At 39.6% G+C, this 5,000-nt stretch overlaps 1 protein-coding gene across 4 annotated transcripts in view; it reads right to left on the reverse strand.

Annotated features, from left to right (window-relative positions):
• Positions 1-4,084: 4,084 nt before the first annotated feature.
• Positions 4,085-5,000, reverse strand: part of LOC122253501 (CABIT domain-containing protein serrano) — a 259,418-nt gene continuing 258,502 nt past the window's right edge. For all 4 annotated transcript variants that reach the window (XM_086530467.1, XM_086530470.1, XM_086530468.1 and 1 more), the window contains one exon: positions 4,085-4,225. The gene's annotated coding sequence lies outside the window, so the exon portion shown is untranslated. The remainder of the gene's footprint in view (positions 4,226-5,000) is intronic.

Consider the following 5,000-nt stretch of genomic DNA (forward strand, 5'->3'; position numbering starts at 1 on the left):
TGTTATTAATACTGCATGATTGTTATCGATACTGTTTTGATAAATGTTACAGTGTTTAAGTTATATTTGCTGTTTTAACCTCAGCAATAGTTCAGTATCGTTGTCATTGTTATTAATATCAACTTCAATTTTTATTTTTTATTTTTATTTATTATTATTATTATTATTTTTTTTTTTTGTTATCCTTATTAATATCAACTTTTTTCTTTTTCTTTTTAATCTCATATTGTATGTTATTAGATTAACTGCTATTCTTATATCAGGTTTATAATCTTGATCTTCAATAGTTTTTTGTACAATAATACAGTTATAAGGCTTAGAAAGGTTAGGTAAAACAACTTCAATTTTAGCATATTTTGTTTTATTTCAGCATCGTTTTATTAAATAACTTTTACAATATTTACACAATATGGCCTACTCGACTGACTTACGCATCAACTTAAACATTAATGAAGTACAAATAAGGGTGAACAAACTCACACCAAAAATGAGCGAGACTTTTTAAAAATATCTCCTTGTAATTAAATGTTAAGATTAATAAGATTATGTAAATACGGGAGTCAGAGTTCCCTGGTGAAAGGTAAACACGCAACACACACACACAAACACTCAAAAAAAAAAATAAAAAAAAAAAGATTCAAAGAATATATAGGCGACGTTCTGCTAGGTTAATAATTCGTCCAAAGACCTTTTTATGACAAAATGGCCGAATCTGGATTGACAAAGAGGCGGAGGAACATAACACTGCTTACTGTGAACTACATTTCATCGATTCAAATATTGTGGCAAATGCACCATAGCTTAGGATTACTACAGTACGTGTTCTAAATACTACTTTGAATGCATGTGAAATAGTTTGAAGTGTCGTTCGAAAAGCAAACGGTTTCGAGCAACAGAAAACGGAGTCCAACTGTTACTTTCCCGCTCAAAGTATCCTCGCCTCTGATGACGTCATAATGACTTTGCCTCTATTGAACGGCGAACGTCGAGCCTACATGAAACACTCTCATAAACATAGCTTAGCTAAGTTTTCTTTAAATCAGCAACTGATTAAGCTGAACCTGACATTGGCCCAACCCTCTATTTGAGTATAATATTGAGCTTCAAAAAAAATATCAGAATCTGGCAACTCGAGACTCAATGCAAAAGAACAGGTCGCGAAAGAACATCTTCACTAAATTGAGCTAAGAGATAAAAAAAAAAAAAAAAAAAAAACAATCATACATACTTAAAAAGACAACAACTTGGTGAAGATGCTCTCTCTCTCTCTCAAAAACAAAAACAAAATTAAGGAAGATTGAATCCGAAGTTTTAAGTCTTATACAGAAGACAGACTACTCAGGCAGAGGGAAATCCTACATGGAACGCAATATGGCAACACAGACCAGGTAGTCTCTTCCGTCTAATAACCAAACGGGGCTCTAGGGCAACCGGGCACCGCGTGACGTCACCAGACACAACAGCTTGTCTACTTCACAATGAGGCGCGATGGGGGGTAGGGGAAGGGGGCGGGGGGTAATAATAATAAAAAAATGGGTTTGAGATTCTCTTAAGTGATATGTGAAGGGAGGGAGGGAAGATCGTGAAAAAAATGCACATCGGAGATAAATACATAGGTAAAAAGGAGGCGTGATGTTACTAATAACTGTTTCATCTGACGACGGCAGGCAGGTTCCTGACGTGACCAGCTGATCGGTAAGTCAGGTAAACAGACCGACAAAAGCTACTAAAAAAAACAGCGAAATATCCCTTGAGGAGGAAGATAAAGACAGAATACAAAACAAAAGTGCAATAAATACTGGACACGGAACGAACTCGACAAAGAAGAAAGAAACAAAACTAGATCTCCATATCCCAACAGAGACTTGACCGCTAGAGCCCCCGGGCGATTCGAAGACGGTAGACAAAAAAGACAAAAAAATACTGATAACCAAAAAAAACACATATATATAAAAAAAATCTTAACAAAGTACACTTCATAAATCCATTACATACAAGCATATATACACCGGCTATCATACACAGCTGCAGAAGGCAACGTAACAACGGTTGCCAATGGAACTACAAAACACCTTAACGACCATTTCAACACTACCGAAACGGCGCAAGGTCAACAGCTACGGGAATTTCAACGTCTATGGACTTCCAATTAATATCACAAGCAAAGAGACCTGCTACTAATGCAAATATACAAAGGGTATAGCACATAACTCTGTCACTCTGGAATGTACTACGGTGGATAGGCCTACCTCGTTTCATGCTGTTTTTTTCCCTTTTATTTCCCGTTCCTAGGCCTTCGATGCCTCCATGCGTGTCCACGAAGAAAAAGATATATATATATATAAAATGAACAAGGGAAGTTACTTTTCGGAATAAAAAGTATGTGAAGCATATTTCCAAAAAATCAATTTTCCAGTTCTGCACGTTGCATACCATTGAGCTTCGGCTTTGAATTCATCCTAGGTGATCTGCATCATCGACGTGATTCAGCAAATCGTACTTTATAATTCCATAACATGAAATTAACGACTTTAGTATCCTTCGACCCAAGGGCGAGAATGCCAGAAAAGACACGGTGGAATAGTTCGGGTAATGGCCACGGAGGGCGCTGGTTGTACTGCCAACGCGTACTGCTGTGCCTTCAACTGTACAGAATCAATTACGGTTTCCCATTCGAAACGAACAAGGGGAGCTGTGAAGAACGGCAAAGCATCCTGTAGGATACCCTGACGCCACCTGATGCTTTCTGTTGTCATCTCTTGTTTGTCCATCTAACGGACCTCTAGCAAGGGTTGATTAATGAGGTGGCGGTGCGAAAGAGACGGGGAGAGAGAGAGAGATAAAAAAAAGGTCTTTGTCTTGCCTATTGTAACGTTTTGCTAATGACCTCCAGGATCAGTTAAGTGGCTAACGGTGTGACTGTCACCTCTTTTGGCCGCTAAACCGATGAGTTGTTGGTCATCGGATTCCTGTTGAAAGTTCGTCACTTTTTTATCACCTGTGTGAGAACTGCGGAAGTAGAAATTAAAAACACACCTTCCGTTTCCCCTTCTCCCTCTCCTCTTCTCACTCCCATTCCCTCTCCCTTCTCTCTCTCCCTCTCCTCTCCTTCTCCCTCACTCTCTCATATCACCACATCCTTATGACTCAAATCTCTTCACAACCCCCCCCCCTCTCCCAAAATCCCAAGGAACCGACAATTTCTTAATTCCACAGAAGCAGCAGGTCTCCAGCAAGACTCGTAAGATAATGAAGAGGATCAGAGAAGACAAAGAATCGAGACACAAAGTCTTCATAAGTTTATAGGAGAAAAAAAAAACAACAACAACAACACTCAAGGGAAAGAATGACTTCAGGACAATCAGAGTTTTTCCTCTCTCCGTTTTCTGTTGATTCATCCATTTTAAGATTCCTTCTCGGCTGAAACGCTAATCGTGTAATAATAATTTCCTTCACTATATTTCTTCTCTTTTTTTTAATTCAACAGCTTGAGTTTTTTTCCTCTTTCATGCTTGGCGATGAAAGAAGAGTGAGGGAAATATAGTGTTTGTTTCTTTTCCTTTTATTTATTTTTTTTCTCTCTCTCTCAACATGATCATTCAGTCTCTTGTTTTCTTGAAATATACTTCTCTCTTTTTTTTAATTCCTCCCAAGCAACTTGAGAAACACGAAGGAAAACATTTAGTATTCACACACAACTGTCTTTGATCTGTAAAAAATGCCAAGTGTTTATGGAAGAAACTATCACATTTCTTTAAGCAATTTCCAGAACACCCTCGTGCACAAAAAAGAAATCATACACACAACATCCACCTTTTTATTTCCATTTCTATTGTCACTATATATATCTTACAGTGTCACCATCACTTCCAAAACCATCCACGTGTTCAGATCCACAAATTTCCAATCTCTTTTTCCACACATATTCGAGGGGAAGAAAAATCCATCTACACCAATCAAGGATTATCACTGACTACAATCCTTCCAATCGAGCTTCCTAATCAAACGATCGATTCCCAATCATTCACAAAGAAAGACTTTCAATTCCAGAGGCTTTCTTATTCTTATTCGTTTTCTTCTTATTCTTCCTTTTCTTCTTCATCCTCTTCTTCCTTTTCTTCGGGTGAAATTTAGCTTCCTGGCGACCTCAACTACGTATGTCTTCGAGTTCTTTCCTCCAGCCTCTTGCAGAAGATGTCGCGTCGCCACAATCCTCAAGTCTACCCTGGGAATGAAAGAAAATGGGAATTATTATTTATCACTGGCATTAGACATAAACGAATGTGTTTGTGATAATGTTTTTGATGGGTGAAGTAAAAGAAGGATTTTAGAACATTTACATTGATGAACATTCACATTTGTTGTTCAATTATATCACTCTTGTAATAATTTAATGGTCAGTGTGTGTGTGTGTATGTGTGTGTGTGTGTGTGTGTGTGTGTGTGTGTGTGTGTGTGTGTGTGTGTGTGTGTGTGTGTGTGTGTGTGTGTGTGTGTGTGTGTGTGTGTGTGAGTGAGTGAGTGAGTGAGTGAGTGAGTGAGTGAGCGAGCGAGTGAGTGAACCAGCGAGCGAGCGAGTGAGTGAGCTCGTAAGCGAATGAGTATGCATGCGCGTACGTACGTCCATGCTCATGCATGCGTACGAACCCAATCCCCGACATCCTGAGCATAACGCGCCCTCCCTTCGCCTCCCTAATCAAAAGCGCATCTCGGAAACCCCAAACAAGCGACGCCGGAACAGACAACCAACCGGAATCCACCCAACCACCGAATCCGATGAGAAAAAATCGAGACGGAACGCAATCGGATCACAATCACCGGCCAATCAGAATGTGATCGCGACGGGACGGGGAGAGGGGGGGGGGGGGCGGGGGGGGGGGGGGAGCAAGCGAGGGGAGATCAGGGTACTAGGGTGTTCTAGACCTATCGGGATATTTCCTTATGTTGTTCTTGTTCTTGTTGTTGTTGTTGTTGTTAGGTGTATGAAAAAAAATACACATA

This window comes from Penaeus japonicus, unplaced genomic scaffold (assembly GCF_977035675.1).
Source record: "Penaeus japonicus unplaced genomic scaffold, GWHDUDI00000001_assembly GWHDUDI00000033, whole genome shotgun sequence".
Taxonomy (NCBI): Eukaryota; Metazoa; Arthropoda; class Malacostraca; order Decapoda; family Penaeidae; genus Penaeus; species Penaeus japonicus.